The 20,183-nt window shown below is 36.1% G+C and overlaps 1 protein-coding gene across 1 annotated transcript in view; it reads left to right on the top strand.

Annotated features, from left to right (window-relative positions):
• CFH (complement factor H) overlaps nt 1-20,183 on the top strand; it is a 65,232-nt gene that overhangs the window by 13,453 nt on the left and 31,596 nt on the right. The gene's annotated exons all lie outside the window — the stretch shown is intronic.

Below are 20,183 nucleotides of genomic sequence, written 5' to 3'. Positions count from 1 at the left end.
AAAGGAGAATAAAATCATGAACTTCACAGCAACCTGGATGGAATTAGAGCCTATAATACTGAGCAATCTTTCACAGAAACAGAGACCCGAGTATCACATGTTCTCACTCATAAATGGACCTTGAACAACTATTGCAATGCTATAAGACAAGAATTGACAGTAGTGGGAAACTGCTGGGGGGAGGCGGGCAGGGAGGTGAAACTTACAGTAGCTGAAATCTGCCTGAGGAAGGGCAAGCACTCCTCATCAACAAGTGTACCCGCACAATGAATATTTGTATACCTAACCCTGAATTGTACCCCACAATTTTAAAATAATAAAATTAAAAGTTAAAAAAAATCTTTTTGGTATTGGCAAGATTTTTAGTGATATTCTTTTTTCATTCCTGATCATGGTTATTTTTGCTTTGTCTTCTGCTTTTTATGTTGATTAATCTTGCCAGGGTTTTATCAGTTTTATTTATATTGTAAAAACAACAACAGACAAACTGGCTTTTAACTTCATTGATACTTTATGTATTATGCTTTAAACATTTTATTTATTTTGCTATTTTTATTTCACTTAATTGTTTCATTGAAATGTTTTACCACAAATTTGTGTGTAGTATTTTTGTTTTTTTTAACTCTAATTCTCACTGTGATTTCATTATTGACTCACATAGAGACTTATTAATTTGTGAACCTCTCGTGTTTTGTTGTCATATAAATTTTTTTCTTGTAACATGGAGAGTTGAAGAATATATTTTGTTTGACATCAATATTCTGAAATTTATCAGGCCTTGCATTACAGCCTAATATGATATATTTTTGTAAATATTTTATATATTTCTGAAAAATTGCTGAGTGTAGTGTTATCTGCATATAAATTAGGCCCATTGTTATGTAAGTTTTTCATTTTTTTCTTCCTTTTCCCATCATTATTAAGAAAAGTACCAGGGGGACTCAAAAAAACCTAGAATTTATTTATACTGATGCTGATAGTTTCCTAGAACAATTACCAAGCAGAGGAAGCCTGTATTACAAGGGCCCATTTTTTGGGGTCCTCTCATGTTTATTAAAGTCTCCAACTTAATTCTAGGTTTACTTCTTTCCATACATATTGTGACCTTATTATTAGATACTGCACAATGTTGTTATATCTCTCTGACTAAACTTATTGTTAATATAAAATGACTTTTTAAAACTTCTGATAATGCTTTTGTGTCTTATATTCTATTTTGTCTGCTAATAATACAGCAATGCTAATTTCTTTTTGATAGTATTTACATGGATAGTAGTTGTCTATTCTTTCTCTTTTAACCATTTGCATGTATACTTTGAAATTACCTGAAAAGAGCTGTAATTACTGTTTTTAACAAATTTAGTTTGAAAACCATTGACTCTTAACTGGAGTATTTCACCTGTTTCAATATACTAAAATCACTTACATTTTTTAGTTAAAAACTAACAATCAATTTGATCCCCCTTTTATGTATTTTAATTCTTTTTATAATCTTGTCATTTTTAGAGTTGGTTAATTTTTATTATTTAATTGTTTCCTTCAAGTAGACTGAAATTCATTATCTCAATTCTGCTATAGTTTTAGAAATTAAAACTTACTTAGTTTGAGCTGCTACAACTTAAAAAAAACTATTAGCTGTATAGCTTATAAACAACACTTTTTTTTTTTTTTTACAAGTCTGAAGTTTGGTCAATCTGAGATCAAGGTGCCATCAGATTTAGTGTTTGGTGAGGCCCTGCTTTCTGTTTCATAGAGATGTCTTTTAAGCTGTGTCCTCATATGGTGGAAGGGAAAAGGCAGCTCTGTGGGGTCTCTTTTATAGGGGCACTTATTCCATTTATGAAAGCTCTACCTTCATAATCTAATTATCTCCCCAAAGCCTCATCTCCTAATAAGATCACATTGATGATTAGGCTTAAACATATACATTGGGGTGGCATAAACATTCAGATTATAGCACTTTGACCTTAAAATTCTCCCAAGTTAAAATAACATGTCAGTGACTCTACTAGTGTCAGAGTGGCCCTGTCCCCATGGCTTCACTGGGTGATTCACAGCCCCCTCCTGAAATTCTTATCCTTCTTATCCATTTATTCTCTTAGAATAGCCCCCAAAGTCTGAACTCATTCTGGCATCAACTTTACTCAAAGTCCAATGTATCAACTAAATATCTAAACCAGATATGACATTTGTCATCCATATCTTTACCAAGATTCTGTCCACAACTAATTAGATATTGTCTGAAAGGTTAAGGCCTCCTCCACAGTTCCTTTCTTTTCACTCTGAGCCCCCATCAGAATTGTCCTTAATGCTCTGCTTATGGCAAAGTAGACTTTTTCTAACATGTACCTCAAAACTCCTCAAGCCTCTGCTTATTACCTAGTTCTTAAGCTGCTTACACACTTTTAGGTATTTGTTACAGCAGCATGTCCACTTCTGTCTTAGTCCATTTGGGTTACCTAATAAATTATCAAAAGTGGGGTTGCTTATAAGCAACAGAAATTTATTTCTTAAAGTTTTAGAGGTTGCAAAGTCCAAGATCATGGTGCCAGTGGATTCAGTGTCTGGTGAGGGCTGTCTTCTAGTTCACAGATGGCATCTTCTAGCTGTGCCTTCATATAGTGGAAAGGGCGAGGCAGGTGTCTGCGGGCTCATTTGTAAGGCTACTCATCCCATTCATGAGGGTTCCACCTTTATGATCTAATCCTCTCCCAAAGTCCCCACTTTCTTATACTATCACATTGGTGATTAGATTTAAACTCATAAATTAAGGGGGAGAGAGACATTCACACCAGAGCATATGTCTTCTTAACATCAAAGTATAATGTTGATTTATCAGTCAGGGTTTAACCAGGGAAGCCTGACTGGTAGAAGATTACTTATCAGTCAATTAGTTGATTGATATACTTATCTATCTAACTAGCTATTGTAAAAAAGATTTCTTTTTGTGAACACTAAAAAATAAGTCTGAAATCCACAGGACAGTCTGAAAGGGAAGATTGCAAACAGGCTGGAATTCACAGGAAAGGAAGATACTGTTCACAATGAAATTCTTTCTGTTTTTCAGAGAAACCTCAGCCCTGTGATTCAGACCTGTTCAGTGATTTGATTTGGCCTATCCAGACTTTCTAGAATAACCTTCTTGTTTAAAGTTAACTGGTTAAGATTATATCTGGCAATGTACCTTCCAGCAACATTTAGGTTAGTGCTTGATTGAATAACTAGGGATGGTGGCCTAGCCAAGTTGATCTTTAAGAACGTTATTACAGCTAGTTCATGCATTTTTTTTATTCTTCTCTACACTGTGCAGAATTTATGCCATTCTTGCAATTTATACACTATAGTCACTTATTTTATGTATGTATGCTAACATTTATGTATTTAAAATAACATTATATTTTTATTGTTTTACAGTCAACATTCATTTAGATTTACTTTTACCATTTTATTTGTTTTTTTATTTTTATTTTTGTATCTTAGATCTTATATCTTGGATCAGTTTCCTTTTTCTGAAATACATCTATCATTTCCTTAATGTGAATTTATGGTTGCAAATTCACCCAGATTTTATTAATCAAGCCTTTATTCTTAAATAATTATTTTTGTATGTAGAATTCTAGATATGTAGTTATTCCTTCTTGCAAATTGAAGTGGTTGTTTAGCATCCAGCTTCTATTATTGCTGTCTGCTGTTCTGGCTTATTGTAACCATAAGTCTAACCATTGCTCCTGTTATGACCGAGTAAGTGAGAAGAAGTCATGCCAGCAAGCTGAGTCTAATTAATTATGAGTCCTTTATTAATGTGCAGGTCAAGAGCAGGCAAATACCAGAAAAACTCTTAACAAACTAGTGCAGTTTGTGACAAGTTTTTATAGGCAAAATTTGCAGTGTTGGCTACATAGCAACTAGTGACCATAGCAACCATTACTAACAATTTGGTAACCAAAATGGGAACTTTTGATTGTAAGGGAGTTTTGATTAATTTCATATCCTAGGTATAGCCGGGTGCCTAGAAAGTCCCTGGAGTTCTGCCAACAAGATATAGCTTAGGATAGTTACATAGAGACAAGGTAGAAGAATCATTACACAATGGAGTTACCTTGGTTAGTTCACTAACAAAATCTAAGAACAAAATATGCAAATGTAACAATGGGGTTTTGCAAAGTGTAACATTTGATTTCAGTTAACAAAGCATACAATTACATGGAACTTATGGCTAAGGAGTTTTCTAACAGTCAGCAGGAAACGGTCAGCATGACCTGCCCAAAGGGAACAAAGCTGGGCATCTGTGGTCATGGGAACATTACTGTAATCATATGGAGGCATTGAGGAGTGATTCTTAGGTCAGACAGGCAACTAAGATGGATGTTTTAAACAAAATGGAGTAAGTTGGTTGATTCTATTATTTTGCTAGCAATTTTATTTTATTTATTTGATTTTATTTCCCTCCTTTATAAATTAATCTTTTTCTCTGGCAAGTTTAAGGTTTTTTTCTTCTTTTCTTTGGTTTTCTGTATATTCCTTATGATTTTTTTTTTAACTGCTTAGAATTTTTAAAATTCTTGAATTTATAATTGGTATGTTTCATCAGTTTTATAAAATTCTCTTCCAACACTACTTTGTCTTTTCCAGCCTCATTGACTCTTAGCTCGTCTTGTGTATTTTCCACCCTTTTGTGTCTCCATGTTGCACTCTGCATTATTTCTTTTGAGATGTCGTACAGTTCATAAATTTTTTTTTAAACATCATCAAACTCCTCTTAAATTGTCCACTGATACCTAAAATGTTATTTCTTTTTTTCATTTCTAGAAAAAATATTTAGTTCTTTAAATAAATTACTACTTTGTCATAGTTTCTTTCTCTTAGATAATGTTAATCTTTTCTGTTACATTTTAAAAACATAATTAGCATTGCTGATTAGATTTTTTCTTTTTTAAAATTTTATTTTAAAGATGTGGGGTGCAATTCAGGGTTAGGTTTACAAAGGTTGATTATGCAGGTACCTTGTTGATGAGGTGTGCCCTTCCCTGCCCTAGCAGTTTCCCTCAACTGTCAATCCCACCCCCCACCCCTGGCAGTTTCCCACTACTGCCAATCCCTTTCTTATAGTATTATGATAATTGTTTAATGTCTCCTTATGAGTGAGAATATATGGTACTCTGTTCGTTGTTTCTGAATCGATCACTGAGTATGATTGACTCCAAATTCATCCAAGTTGCTAAATCCAAGTTGCTGCAAAGTCCATAAGTTTTTCCTTCTTTATGGCCGCATAATATTCCATTGTGTATATGCACCACATTTAAAAAAATCCAGTTCAGCTTCAATGGGCAACATGGTTGGTTCCATGTTTTTGCTATTGTAAATAGAACTGCAACAAACATGTCTGTGCCAGTATCTTTTTTGTATAATAACTTGAGTTTATCTGAGTATATTCTGAATAGGGGAATTATTAGGTCATATGGGAGGCCAATATCTAGTTTCTAGCATTGTCTTCCAAAGAGGTTGCACTAGTTTGCATTTATACCAGCAGTGCAGAAACATTCACTTTTCTATGCATCCTCACCAGCATCTGTTGTTGTTTGTTTTATTAATGATGGCCATTCTTACTGGGGTTAGGTGGTATCTCACTGAGATTTTGATCTGCATTTCTCTGATGAGTAGTGAGGTTGAGCACTTTTTCATGTGTCTGTTGGCTGCCCATATATCTTCTTTTGAAAAGTGTCTATTCATGTCTTTTGTCCACTTTTTAATGGGGCTGTTTGTTTTTTTCCTTTTGGAGCATTTGAGTTCCTTGTAGATCCTAGATGTTAGGCCTTTGTCAGATATACAGTTGGCAAATATTTTTTTCCCATTCTGTGGGCTGTCTCTCTGCTTTCTTGATGGTTTCTTTTGCTTCGCAGAAGTTCATCAGTTTGATGAGATTCCACTTGTCTATCATTTCTTATGGTATGGGCACTTAGGGTTCTGATCAGGAATCGGTTGTCAATTCCAATTTCCATAAGGGTGTCTCCTGCGTTTTCTAAGATTCTTATAGTTTGAGTTTTTACATTTAGGTCTTTGATTCATTTAGAGTTAATTTTTTGTGTATGGTGATAGGTAGGGGTCCTCTTCCAATCTTCTGCATAGGATCAGCCAGTTTTCCCAGCACCATTTACTGAATAGTTTCTCCTCTCTCCAGTGGTTGTTTTTGGAGGCTTTGTCAAAGATGAGTTGGTTGAGGAATTGAGACTTTGCTTTCAGAATATCTCTCCTGTTCCATTGGTCTGTATGACTGTTCTTGTACCAATACCAGGCTGTTTTGATTACTGTAGCCTTATAATAAAGTTTCAAGTCTGAAAGTGTGATACCTCCTGTTTTTTTTTTTCTTTTTTGGTTTCTTTTGCTAAGGATTGTTTTGGCTATTTGTGTTCATTTATGTTTCCATATGAATTTCTGTATTGTCATTTCCAGGTATGAGAAGAATGAAGTTGGTAATTTAATGGGTACTGCATTGAATCTGTAGATTGCTTTTGGTAGGCTGGACATCTTAACAATGTTAATTCTTCCTATCCATGAGCATGGAATATTTTTCCATTTGTTTGTGTCTTCATGGATTTCTCTGAGCAGTGTTTTTTGTAGTTCTCATTGTAAAGGTCTTTTGCTTTTCTGGTTAGGAAGATGCCAAGGCATTTCTTTTGTGTGTGTGTGGCTATTGTGAATCGGATTGTGCTTTTTATTTGGTTCTCTGCCTCCTTTCTGTTGGTGTATAGGAATGCAATGGTCTTTTGCACATTTCTTTTGTACCCCTGATTTGCTAGAATCTTGTTGAGGATTTTTGCATCTATGTTCATAAGGGATATTGGCCTGTAGTTCACTTTTTTTGTTGGATCTTTACCCAGTTTGGGTATCAATATGATGTTAGCATCATAAAATGATTTGAGGAGAAGTCCATCTTTCTCAATTGCCTGGAATATTTTCAATTGAATTGGTATCAACTCCTCCTTGTATGTTTTGTAGAATTCTGCTGGAAAGCCATTCAGTCTGAGACTTTTTTTAGTAGGTAATTTTCTTATAACATAGTCAATTCTTGGGTTGTTATTGGTTTATTTATTGTCTCAATATCTTCTTGCTTCAACCTTGAAAGGTTGTATAATGTCAGAAAGTCCTCCATTTCATTTAGGTTATCACATTTGTTTCCATATTGATGTACATAGTAATCTCTGATAATCTTTGTATTTATTTGGGGTCAGTTGTGATTTGATCTTTCATACTTCTGATTGTGTTTATTTGGGCTTTTTCTCTCTTTATCTTGGTCATTCTGGCTAGGGTTCCATCAATCTTGCTAATTCTTTCAAAGAACAAGCTTTCTGTTTTGTTAATGTTTTCTATAATATTTTTGTCTTCTATGTCTCATATTTGGGCTCTTATTTTGGTGAACAGAATCTTCTGCTAAAGTTAGGGTTTTGGTGGTCTTCTCTTTCTAGCTCCCTTAGGTGATTTGTAGGCTCTCAACTTGTGGTCTTTCTGTTTTTTTGATGTGTGCTCATAGTGATATAAATTCACCTTAGAATGGATTTCATGGCATCTCAGTAGTTTTGGTAAGATGTTTCTTCATTTTCATTTGTTTCCAGGAATCTTTTAATATCTGCTTTGATTTCAGTGTTGACCTAGTAGTTGTTCAGTATCATGATGTTTGGTGTCTATTTGTTGATGGTGATATTTATTTTAATTCCATTGTGGCCTGAGAATATACATGTCAATATTTCAACCTTATGGAGTTTGTTTATGTATGATTTATGGCCATGGATATGATCAATCTTGAAGTATGTTCCATGTGGTGATGAGTAGAATGTATATTCTGCAGTTGTTGGGTGGAATCATCTGTAGGTATCTATTAAGTCCATTTGGTTGAGTGCCAAGTAGAGGTTCTGGATCACCTTGTTGATTTTTTGCCTTGATGATCTATCTATGGCTTTTAGTGGGGTATGCAAGTCCCCTGCTATAATAGTGTTAGAGTCAATATATTTTTAAAATTTACGTAATAGTTGCTTTATAAAGGCTGGTGCTCCTGTGTGGGGTACACATATATTTAAGATGGATATTTCTTGTTGATAGATTGAACATTTTATCATTATGTAGTGACCTTTTTTTATCTTTTTAAAAATTTTTGGTAGCTTAAAGGTTGTTTTTTCTTATATTAAGATTCTGACTCCTGCCTTCTTTTATGATCAATTTGCCTGAAAACTCATTTTCCATCCTTTAACTTAGAGTCTGTGTGCATCCCTTGTGGTGAGATAGTTTCCTGGATGCAGCAAATAATTGGGTCATGGTTTGTTATCCAGTTTGCCATTTTGTGTCTTTTTAGTGGTGCATTTAGTCCGTTCACATTCAGGCTGATAATTGAAATGTGATTGTTTATCCTTGTCATGAAGTTCTTATAAAGTTTTTTCTTTGCTTATTTGCTTTTGGCTTTGTAGTTGATGCATCTGTGTGTTTTCAAGTTTGTTGTTGCACTCTATTCTCTGTTGATTTTGTGCTCTGCTGTTCTCTTGAGAAGTGTGTGGTCATTCTTTATTTCTTTCTTCTATGCTTAATACCTTTTTAAGTGTCTCCTTTAGAGCTAGCCTAGAAGCTGCATAATCTCTTAGGGATTGGATATCTGAGAAAGATTTTAATTTTAATTCTCCTTCATTGTGAAGCTAAGCTTGGCTTGGTAGGACATTCTAGGATGAAATTGTTTATCTTTGAGTCCTTTGAATATTGGACTCCATTCCCTTCTTACTTGCAGTGTTTCTGTCAAAAGGTCTACTGCTATTCTATTGGTTTTCCCTGGTAGGTACTCTGACCTTTCTCTCTTACTGCCTTTTGGGTTTTTTCTTTTGTGCCTCCTTTGTGTAGGTGAGTTACTATACGTCTAGGGGCTTGTCTTCTCATTTAATGTCTTGTGGGGGTTTTCTGTATATCTTGTGCTTGGCTGGTACATCTCTGGTGAGATGGGGATAATTTTCTTGGATTACTTTCTGGAATACTTGCTCCAAGTTGTTCTCCATTTCCCTTTCTTCTTCTGGTATACCAGTCAAGCATAGGTTTGGCCTTGCACATCTCTTGTAGGCTTTGTTCTTTCTTTCTGAGTCTTCTCTTTATATTTTCTACAGTTCTGGTTAATTCCATGTTCTGGTCTTCAAGTTGTGAGATTCTTTCTTCAGTTAGATTTATTTTGCTTTCCTTGCTTGTCATCTTGCTATTTATTTCCTTGATGAAATTTTTTATTGCCAAAATCTCTGTTACAAGTTCTTCCAGTGTTGCATCTTGTCTTTCTTGAATATTATTCACTCTTTCCATCCGTTCCCTAATCTATGTTGTATTCTAGGGTCAGTAGTTGGTGATCTCCGTTGTTTGGGATGCAAGGTTTGATGTTTCAGGAGTTTTCTCTTTGTTATACTAGTAATTACCTGTGGTCTTCCTTGGGTTTTTCCTCATTTGTGAGAGATCTCTTGTTTTGTTCTGTTACTCAGTGTCAGTGGGCGAGGTTTTCCTTTCTGATGTTTGCTCAGTCCTCTATACTTTCCTGATCTGGGCTCTGGATTTGTTCTATTTTGAAATAGGACTGTCAGTGGGAATCTTTGCTGTCTCTTGGTAGTTTTGAAAGTTGCACAATGTAGGGGACAGGGCACTAGGATTCAGAAACAACTTGCAAATTACAAGTTCCCTAATTATGAATGTGTTTCCTGTTACCCACTCCCCACTACCACTCTATTTGACAATGCAATGGGAACGTGTGTATACCCCCTGAGTCTGCAATACAGTGACAGCAATGAGAAGCACAGGGAAAAACAGTATGAAATAAGTTGGACAAGAATTTTTTAAAAATGAAAGAAAGAAAAGGAATAAAAGCAAACACAGAACAATAAAAGCAGAAAGCAATGCAAAAAAAAAAAATTAACTTACCCACACCCCAAAACAACTGGAATAACAACAAAGCGAAGCAAAACAAACAACAACAACAACAACAACAACAAAACCAAGAAACTAAACACCACACACAAACTTTGCACAAAATGAATGGAGAAGAAAAACAGAAAGTCCAGAAAACAACAGCAACAACAAACAGAATTTAGATCGAACCCTCACACATATATTGACACCCCTCTTAAAGTAGATAAAAGTAAAAATAAAAAACAGAAGAACATAAGAGCAAAAACAAATCAATAATAACAACAAAATTGAAAGATGAACCTCAAACATTCACATACACATATAAACAGAAAACAACAAACAAAGGAATAAAGAAACAGAAAAAGAAAAGGAAAAAGAAAAAAAAATTGGGGAAATGCAGATCAAACCCTCACATACACATTCATGCAGAAACAAAAATATTTAAAAAATAGATGAACTAACAAAGAAACTGGCAAAATTTTTTTTTTTAAATTAAAAAAAACCTGTCCTCTTGTGGCAGGCTCTGTAATTGTTCTTCTAGTCTGAACTCTCCTGCATAGCTTCCACCTCTTTCACTCCCTCCCCAGTGTCTGGAGCCGGGAAGGAGGGGCAGTGGAGGTGGGTTGGGCTGCAGTCCTCCCCACCCTTCTCATATGGTCAGGGAGATCTCCTCTGGTAGGGATGTGTGAGATTGTCTCTTCCCCAGGTATGTACTCACAGGGAGTACTCCAACATGGCCTATCCTGGAATGAAGTTCTATTGTGAGTTATGTCCAGACTCCACCTCAGTTTGTTCCTCTCAGCTATGGCCCTGCTGTGTGATATTCAGAGGATTGCTGGGGAGGAGGGGGTTTGGGTCAGCCTGGACTCACCACTGATCTCTTTGGAATTCTTCCTTGCCCTTTTCTGGCCACACCCTTGGTCCTGTGGCTGGATCAGTGTAGTGGCTGGGGCACCCAGGACTCAGCACTCATCAGTTACCTCCAAAGTTTGTGCTTTCAGGATATTCCCTCTGGGTCACAATCAACCCCTGAATGTACATCTGCCAGTCCCAGAGATTGGGTCTGTTGCTCCGTAGTGAGCAAGTTAGAGCACTTTCCTGCCCTGCCTTCAAAATGGTGGTGGGGTATCTCCCTTGTCCTCTCTGGTGGGTCTCTGCTTCTGGGCTCCCTCTGCAGCCCCTGCTGCCAGTGCCTGGCCAGGCACTGATGTGGTGAGGCAAAACCTGGAGCTGGCAGTCTCTCCTGCTGCAGTGGTGAGGCAGAGCCTGGGCAGTAGTCTCTCCCCGCCACTTCTTTACCGGAAAACTACCTCATCTCTATAATAAATTAAAAAAATTAGCCGGGCATGGTAGCGCGCTCCTGTGGTTCCGGCTACTTGGAAGGCTGAGCAGAAGGATCGCGGAGCCCAGTGGGTCGAGGCTGTGGTGGCCGGGAGCGGCCACTGCACTCCCTACTCAAAAAAAAAAAAACTCCGACTCAAAAAAAAAAAAAAAAAAATATGGCACTCGACTTCTGTGACCTGGGAAGAGCCAGGGACCAAGCAGAGAGGCTGCAGTACCAGCTGTTGCACCAGAACTCTGACCACTTGCAAACGAGCTCCCACTTAGTCTCTCTCAACATTTTCTTCCCTAGAAGGGTTTTGCTGATTAAAAAAAAATGGTGCTCGGCGTCTTTGTCCCAGGAATCACTAGGATCAAGGCGAGCAGTTGAGGCACCAATTGCTGCACCAGGAGAGCCCTGGTGGCTAACTCCCTATCCCTCACTCAGTCAGCCACTCACATGCCCACCCACTCACCATCATGTACTCATAATTTTTCATCCACTCACTCACACCAGGACTCGCATAGTCCAGCTGGCTCTGCACCATCTTGCCCACATCCTGATTATATTTTTTATATATAATACGTCAAATATCTTTTGTGTTCCTTATGAAGTTCAAAGTATCTGGGTGTATTTTTTTTTCCAACAACGTTTTTGACATTTGTAGAAATAATTTGATGCTTATGAAAAAATTATTTACCTGAAGATAAAATTTTGGGGGGGTGCCTAGAAACACAATTACCTTAAATTCAAGCTTTCAAGTTCCCTGATCATCTAAGCAATTTAAAGCTGGTTTCTAAATCTGTATGAAGAGTGGTTAACTTCTAGTTCTCTCTTATCTTAAGGTTGAATCCATGTAGGTTCCCAATGTAGAATTTTGTTGCTTTAGTCTAGCAAGACTATCAAAAAGTAAACTCATATCTACCCAAAATGGTGAAAGCCCTCAAACAGAAAATCTTTGGTCACCTATTTTTCTCTTTGGGTTCTGATTTCACTGAACTTTTGTTTTAGTAATTCTTCATCGTCTTGTCAGCTTTCACAATGCTTCTATGATGGTTTTTAAAGAAAAGATACGCTTTCCTGTTTTTTTTTAAAGGTATTTTAAGTGAGGAGGTTAATCTGAAATAATATAGCCCAAGGTCCTCAGCCTTTTTCTGCAAAGAGCTAGACAGACTTTGTGTGCCATAAGGTGACTATACTCAGTTCTTCTATTGTGCCATAAAAGTAGCCATAGATGATATGTAAATGTATAAACATAGCTGTGTTCTAATAAAATTTTACTTATTTTCAGAAAATGGTTGGATTTGGTCATACATAAGTTTTCTGGATGCAGGTGTAAAGTACTTCTACTTTTGTACTAGAAACAAAATCTATACTATCTTTCCATCTTTTTTTTACAATCAATATTTTTTATTATGATATTGTGGGGTACAGTGAAGGGTTAGGTATACAAATATATTTCATTCAGGCACCCTTGTTGATAAGAGGTGTATCCCCATCGCCAGACAGATATTTACTACCGTTAATCCCATCTCCCTGACCCCCCCCCCATAGTTTCCCACTACTGTTAGGCATTTTCTTATACTATTACATTGTATGTTCTAGGTCCACTATATGAGTGAGAACATGTGATACTCGGATCTTTGTTTCTGTGAGAGGTCGCTCAGTATTATAGACTCTAGGTTCCAGGTTGCTGCGAAATTCATGATTTTGTTATTTTTTATGGCTGCGTAGTATTCCATCGTGTATATGTACCACATTTTTTTAATCCAGTCCTCTTTTGATGGGCAGCATGGTTGCTTCCAGGTTCTTGCTATTGTGAACAATGCTGCGATAAACATACATGTGCAGGTATCTTTTTTATAGAGTGATTTGAGTTCTTCAGGGTATATTCCCAGTAGGGGGATTGCAGGGAGGTTGATATGGGAGGTTGATATTTAGAGCTTTTAGGAATTGCCACACTGCTTTCCACAGAGGTTGCACTAGTTTACACTCCCACCAACAGTGTAGAAGTGTTCCCTTTTTGCCACACCCTCTCCAGCAGCTGTTATTTTTTGAGTTGTTGATATCTTTCCATCTTACCATTATGTTATAAATATTTGTGCACATTTTGAAATATTGCCCCAACACAATTTTTAAAAGTTAGATAATATTTCTTCATATAGCTGTACCATAATTTGACAATTTTCATATTTTAAAATATTCTAATTATAAACATTATTCAAAATGTTGTAATAAACATCTTGGACACAAAGAAAATCACATTTCCTGAAAAATTGAATATCATCTCCCTTACATTTTTATCATTGAAATTGGTCAAGAATATTTTTAATTTAATTTTCATGTCTTTTGTTATTAGTAATGATCATGTTACTTGTTGTTCTTAAGTAAATTATCTATTATACACTAAAATTTTTCTTTTGTTAGTCTTAGTGCTTTTTGCTACTCAAGAATCGATTTTGAGCTGGGCTCGGTGGCTCAGCCTGTAATCCCGCGCCTTTGGGAGGCTGAGGTGAGTGGATTGCCTGAGCCTACGGGTTCGAGACCCGCCTGGGCAGTGAGACCTCATCTCTACAATAAATCAAAAAATCAGCTGGGTGTGGTAGCACATGCCTGGAATTCCGGCTACCTGGAAGGCTGAGGAGGAAGGATAGCCGGAGCCCAGCAGGTCGAGGTTGCGGTGGCCGGGAGCGGCCACTGCACTCCAATCTGGGCGACAGAGTGAGAGTCCAACTCAAAAAAAAAAAAAATGACATAGCATCATATACAGCAGACAATTAAAGACATTATAAAACTGTTTAAAAGAAAATTTTCAACCTTTTAGTCTCTTTGTCATTTGTGTACATGTGTTTGTTTGCAAATAAAGTAAGAATTCAACTGTATTTCATCTTATTCCCAGCAATTGTAATTGCAAGACTGCCAGAGTGTTTCAGTCTGAGATTGTTCAGCAAATTTACACAATGTAGTAGATTCACCCACTAACAGGTTATTTAGGGTCAATAAACACTATAGAATAGAGAGTATAGCAGTATTTTATTCATGAGGGATGAGAGTTGATGCAAATGTAGGTCATATCTATGCAGGACAACTACAGGTTTGAGGATTCTCAGCTTAAATGCTTTAGTTGTTACCTAGAACCTTGAGGGGGATTTGTACTCTTATCACTATTATCTGTTGATTTCTATTTTCTTACATATTTTTTTTTTTTTGAGTTGGAGTCTCACTCAGTCGCCCAGACTGGAGTGCAGCAGCTGCTCCCGGCCACCACAGCCTCGCCTGCTGGGCTCCGACGATCCTTCCGCCTCAGCCTTCCCAGTTGCTGGAATTCCAGGCATGTGCTACCACGCCCGGCTGATTTTTTTATTTATTGTAGAGATGGGGTCTCGCTGCCCAGCCGGGTCTCGACCCCGCGGGCTCAGGCCATCCACTCACCTCAGCCTCCCAAAGGCGCGGGATTACAGGTTGAGCCACTGAGCCCGACTATTTTCTTACATTTAATTTAATGTTTTTCTAGTTTTTTGAGTTAAAAATTTAGATAACTGATTTTCAACTTTAAAAAAATTTTTTAATTCATTAAAGCTATAATTTCTCTTTAATTACTGCTTCAACATCAGCATACAATGTATCATATTTTCATTATTCTTTAGTTCACATCATATTCTAATTTATATCGTATTTTCTTCTTAAACTCACAAGCTACTTATAAGTATTGTTTCACTTAAAAATTTTTGAATAGTTTTCTAGTTACTTTCCATTAGCAATGTGTAGAAGTCACAGTGTATTCTTGGAGTGATTTTAATATTTTAAAAATTTATAGAAACTTGCTTATGATTTATTTGGAGTAATATTCCACATGTACTTGGAATGAATATGCATCTTGCAATTGTTCAAGACTGGGTTCTATAAATATGAAAAAGCTTAATTCGGTTAATAATGTTCATATCTCATTTATCCTTATTTATCTATTTCTCTGTCTGTCACATAATAGAAAATATGTGATTAAATCTCAAATTATGATGGTGAATTTGTTTACTTTTATTTCTGTTATATTTTGAATGTATATATTAGTGGTTTTGACCAGGTGCTGTGGCTCCTGCCTGCAGTCCCAGCACTTTGGGAAGCTGAGGCAAGATTATTAGAGTCCAGAAGTCGGAGACCAGCCTGGGCAACATAGTGAGATCTCATCACTACAGAAATAATAAAACAAAAATTAGCCAGGTGTGGTGGCACGTGCCTGTAGACCCAGCTACTCAGGAAACTGAGGCAGGAGGATCACCGGAGCCTACGAGGTCAAGGCTGTGGTGAGCTGTGAGCACGTCACTGCACTCCAAACTGGGTGACAGAGTAAGACTCTACCTTTAAAACAACGACAAAAGTTTTATGCACAGTGGCATGCTGATAAGTGTAAAACAACCAACTGTTTAAATAAAGGAAAGAAAAGAGCCTTGATTTGTAGAATTACAAATTAGCCCTGCTAATTTTCATTGTGTAAATCCTCCCAATATTTCAAGTCACCAACGTGACATAAGTGAACCTTGTGTTGAGAAGAAATATGTATAATTGGCTTCTCTGAGTCAGTACAAGCCATCCTGCTCATACAAATTTAGAATTATGTCTTTTTGTTAAAGTAGTAGTTCTTTTATTAATTTGAAATTAGCCTCTTTTTATCTAGCAATACTTTCTGTCTTATATTATTATTTGCCTGTTACTGACATATTAATATCATGATTATTTTTGTTAATATTGTTCTAGTATATTAGTTTTCAACATTTACTTTCAACTTATGTGTCCAATTTAATTAAAAGTAATCACCATATACTTGAGCAATAAGACAATCTTTGTATGTTAAGGGGAGTGGTGAATCCATTTACATTTAATGTTATTACTATTACAGTTGACATCTAACATCTTGCTATTTATTTTTATCTCATTTTTTCTTTGTCCTTTCATTCCTCTTTTTTGCTTTCTTTTATATTAATCAAATAATCTTGATGAACTCATTATATTATTTCTATTAGTTATGTTGTATATCTCAATATTATTACTTTACTGATTACCACAGCAATTGCATCAGGCATACTTACATTATTACAGTTTCTCCATAATTAATACTTCTGCCACATTCAAACTATGCAGAAATATCACAACCATTTAACCTTTCTTGTCTTTTCCTAATATTTTTGCATATTTTACTCCTGAATTTATTATAAAAACTACAAAACATAGTCATTATTGTTTCTGTCAATGGTCTTTCTCACTGCTGTAAAATATACGTAGCATAATATTTATTATTTTTCACTAGTTTTAAAATTTATCCACATATTTACTTCTTATTATGCTTATTCCTTCTTGTACTTCTTTGCTTATATTTTTTGTCAGTTTCTTTTAGCTCAACAACTTTCATCAGTGTTTTTCTATAGTTGAGTTTGTTATTGATGAATCATCTCTGCTTTTTTTTTTTTTTTTTTTGAGTTGGAGTCTCACTCTGTCTCCCAGACTGGAATGCAGTGGCCGCTCCCGGCCACCGCAGCCTCACCTGCTGGGCTCCAGCGATCCTTCTGCCTCAGCCTTCCGAGTAGCCAGAATTACAGGCATGCGTTACCACGCCCGGCTGATTTTTTGATTTATTGCAGAGGTGAGGTCTCGCTGCCCAGGGGTTCATGCAATCCACTCACCTCAGCCTCCCAAAGGCGCGGGATTACAGGCTGAGCCACCGAGCCCGGCTCTGCTTTATTTTTAAGAAAGTGTTTTTATTTTCTTTCATTTTTGATGTATATTTTCATTTGGTATAGAGTTATTTGTAGGCATTTAATTTTCAGCACTTTAGTAATGTGAAGACATTATTTTCAGGTTTCAGTGTTTACTATTGCAGTCTTAGCTATTATTTTTCTGTTCTCCTGGAAGAAATCTTTTTTTCTCTCTCTTCTTTTAAGATTTTGCATTTATCTTTGGTTTTCAGCAAAGTATCAGTATAGGCTTTCTTTGTATATACCATTTGGGGAGTGTGCTGAGATTTTGAATTTGTGAGTTGATTTCTTTCACAAATTTTGAAAACCTTTGACCTGGTGTTTCTTCAAATACTGCTTCTGTCCATTCTCTCTTCTCCTCTTGAAATTCCTGTTAGACATATCTTGAATCACTTGACTCTGTACCAAACATTTTTTATATTCTGTTTTGCTCATTGTTGTTTACACACTTTTGTCTTTCTATACTTCCGTTTGGATATTTCTATATTAAACTTTCTTTACATTTAGTATGCTTGTATTCTACTCTGTCTGACTCTTTAGATCATCTGATGAATTGTTAGATTTTATTATGCAATTTTAGGATAGCAAATGATTTTTTTATAGAGTCAATTTTCTTTTGAATGTCTTTAATAGTTCCTTTAATATCCCTAAAACATCTATTTAATTGTTTAGATGAGTAAATACAGTCTATTTAGAAAGTAGATGAGAGAGAGAGAGAGAGAAAAGGAGATCCATCTCCTCCAAATTGGGGAGGAGGCCAGAACTTAAAGAGAAGCATGGTGGCCGTAGCTCAGTGAACACATGGCCTGGGCCATAGCTTAACAAAAGCATGGCCTAAAATACCTATTTTAAAGAAGTTAACACTAATTGTAACATATGAATCTAAGTGTTCCTACTAGGTATTTACTTTCTTTCTGTTCATCTTTTTTTTTCTTCATGTGTCTTTTAATTTTTATAATCATATTAAATAAATAAATATAATTACTAAAGTTTTTATTATTTATTCTTACCAACAAGGCTGTTTGCTCTTTCTTAAAAAACGCATAAATTTGACTCAGATAGGCCTAGGTAATGCTTTTAGTTTGAGTTGGTCTACTTCTGATTTCAAAAGTCTTAAACAAGTAAGCTTCTTGATGTTGTGTGTGTGTGTGTGTGTGTGTGTGTGTGTGTGTGTGTGTGTGTGTGTTTTGTCAAGAACCCTCCTTGAGTTTAGCCAGGTATGGTGGCACATGCCTGTAGACTCAGTTACTCAGTAAACTGAAGCAGGAGGATCACTTGTGCCTAGGAGGTCAAGGCTGTGGTGGGCTGTGAGCACGTCACTGCACTCCAAACTGGGTGACAAGAGTAAGACCCTACCTTTAAAACAACGACAAAAGTTTTATGCACGGTGGCATGTAAAACAACCAACTATTTAAATAAAGGAAAGAAAAGAGCCTTGATTTGTAGAATTTGCTAATTTTCATTGTGTGAATTCTCCCAATATTTCAAGCTACCTTTCCTGAGTGACTTTCAAATACAGCAAATGCTTTGATGAAGAAACCAGTTGTGTATTTGAGGCAGGCACCATTTTTTATTTTTATTTTATTTTTTTGAGACTATGGGAAATTTCAGTCTGCCTTTAAGAATCCACTTAGGTGCTAGCAAAACCCCAATTCTGCAAAGTTTCAGAATTTTTCCAACTAGATGCAATCTCCTAAAATTTGTCTGGTTCTTCCTTTTTTCATTACCATTCTTTCATTCAGGCTGCATGGAGACCTGATCTTCAATCTGTATCCAGAGTTAACAAGCATTACTGAATAAGAAATGACCAGAAATTCTATGTTTGCTTGAAACAAGTCCTTCCCACTTAGGTTTTGTTTATTTAATCCTTATTGTTCCCACAATTTGCCTTTAAACATGCACATATACAATATTTGTTTTTTTGTTTTTATGATTTTCAGTAGGAACATCGTTCTTTTCCATTCTATAATATCTTATTTGCAATTTACCATGTAATTTTGTATCATCTTAACATGGTTTATTTTTCTAAAAAGTATTCTTTTAAAAAAGTATATCTCTGATTATTTATTTAATCACTAGCTTCCCTAGTAGACTGGAAACACTTTGAGAACAGATACTTTGTTTTATTCATGGTTTTTTCTTCAGAACTTAGAATAGTGTCCAATAAATATTTCCCAAACTAACAAAAAGAATAGTAGAATGCTCTATAGTAAGTAAACATTATATAGTAAAATTAGTGCATGTCTTGCTTTAGAATGTTATCTAGGTTATTTTATAAATTTATGTAGTTATTTTATAAAATTACATAAATTCAATTTTTATAAGGTAAAATGTAATATATACCTGTAACCATATAGGTATTTTTAAAAGCAAAAATTACCTAAACATGGTGGGGACTGGGCTTCAGGTGACCCATTCCCCAGATAGTGAACCTTATACCCAAGAGGTAATTTCGGAACCCTAACACCCCTTTCTGCCTCCCCGCTTTTTAGCATCCTCAGTGTCTATTATTTCCATCTTTGTGGCCATTTAGCTCCTGCATACAAGAGAGAACATGTAGTGGTTGGTTTTTTGAGTTAGTTTTTATTACTGTTTTGCTTCAGTCCATTTAAAATGACTGTACCTCTTTAAAAAGGGCAGAAGTAACGTTTTCATTAGAACTATATATCACAGATTGCCAATTACTCATTTCTCTGCCTTTCAAGGCTCTGTTCAGTCTCCGGCATAAGGAAATTCATCAGGGGTTTTTTATGGTCGGCATCTGTATTAATTGCTTAGGGCTGCTGTAACAACTACCACAAATTTGGTGGCACAACAGAAATGTATTCTCTCACAGATCTGGAGTTCAGAAATCGAGGTGTTGGCAGGGTCATACTCCACCAGAAGTGTCTGGGGGAGTATCTTTCCTTGCCCCTTCCAGTTTCTGATGGCTGCCACACTCCTTGGCTCATAGACACACCACACCAAACTCTGCTTTTGTCTTCACATGACCTTCCCCTACATTTTTCTTTTGTGTTTCTCTTCTTCTTATAAGAACACTTGCCATTGGATTTAAGGCCCTTCTGGTTAATCTGAGATGATTTTATCTTGAGATCCTTGATTATATCTACAAAGACTTTTTCCCAAATAAGGTCACATTCACAGGTACCAGGGGTAAGGACTTGTACATATCTTTTTGGAGACCACAGTTCAATTCATTA

This window comes from Carlito syrichta, unplaced genomic scaffold, assembly GCF_000164805.1.
Source record: "Carlito syrichta isolate Samal-C Ts95f unplaced genomic scaffold, Tarsius_syrichta-2.0.1 Scaffold234365, whole genome shotgun sequence".
NCBI lineage: Eukaryota > Metazoa > Chordata > Mammalia > Primates > Tarsiidae > Carlito > Carlito syrichta.
The sequence above is the reverse complement of the archived record's forward strand: the minus strand, read 5'-3'. Positions and strand labels throughout refer to the sequence as shown.